At 36.4% G+C, this 959-nt stretch overlaps 1 non-coding gene across 1 annotated transcript; it reads right to left on the bottom strand.

Annotated features, from left to right (window-relative positions):
* Nucleotides 1-551: 551 nt before the first annotated feature.
* LOC127747351 (small nucleolar RNA R71) lies at nucleotides 552-659 on the bottom strand. The gene has a single exon (XR_008009151.1). It is a non-coding gene; the product is annotated as a small nucleolar RNA R71 (small nucleolar RNA).
* Between the last annotated feature and the right edge of the window lie 300 nt (nucleotides 660-959).

Raw genomic sequence — 959 nt, forward strand, 5'->3', positions numbered from 1 at the left:
AATCTTTTTAAAATGTTTTTCAAATCATATCTTCTCAATCACATCTTTTTAAAACCAACCATATCTTCTTAACCACAAATCTTTTTTATTTCTAATTTCAAAATCTTTTTCAAAAATCACTTGATTTCTTTTCTATTCTTGGTTTTCGAAAATCAAATTGTGTTTTTCAAAATGCTTTTAAAATCTCTTACCTAATTTTCGAAAATTCTTCCCCTCTTTTCACATTCTTCTTCGACTTCTGCCTTCTATTTTTCTTTTCCTCTGACACCTCAAGGAATCTCTATACTGTGACATAGAGGATTCCATATTTTCTTGTTCTCTTCTCTTTCATATGAGCAGGAGCAAAGACAAAAGCATTCTTGTTGAGGCTGATCCTGAACCTGAAAGGACCTTGAAGCGAAAGCTAAGAGAAGCTAAGGCACAATTCTCTGTAGAGGACCTGACAGAAATCTTCAAAGAAGAAGACCCCATGGCAGCTGAAAACAACAAACTCTTGGGAAAAGCTAGTCAATGCCTTCTTGGTAAAGTTCTTTCCACCTCAAAAATTGAGTAAGCTTAGAGTGGAAGTCCAAACCTTCAGACAGAAGGAAGGAGAATCCCTCTATGAAGCTTGGGAAAGATACAAACAATTGATCAGAAAGTGTCCCTCTGATATGCTTTCTGAGTGGAGCATCATAGGTATTTTCTATGATGGTCTGTCTGAACTATCCAAGATGTCTTTAGATAGCTCTGCTGGAGGATCTCTTCATCTGAAGAAGATGCCTACAGAGGCTCAAGAGCTGATTGAAATGGTTGCAAATAACCAATTCATGTACACTTCTGAAAGGAATCCTGTGAACAATGGGACGAATCAGAAGAAAGGAGTTCTTGAGATTGACACTCTGAATGCCATATTGGCTCATAATAAAATATTGACCCAACAAGTCAATATAATTTCTCAAAGTCTGTCTGGAATGCAA

This window comes from Arachis duranensis, chromosome 4 (genome assembly GCF_000817695.3).
Source record: "Arachis duranensis cultivar V14167 chromosome 4, aradu.V14167.gnm2.J7QH, whole genome shotgun sequence".
In the NCBI taxonomy this organism is placed as follows: Eukaryota; Viridiplantae; Streptophyta; class Magnoliopsida; order Fabales; family Fabaceae; genus Arachis; species Arachis duranensis.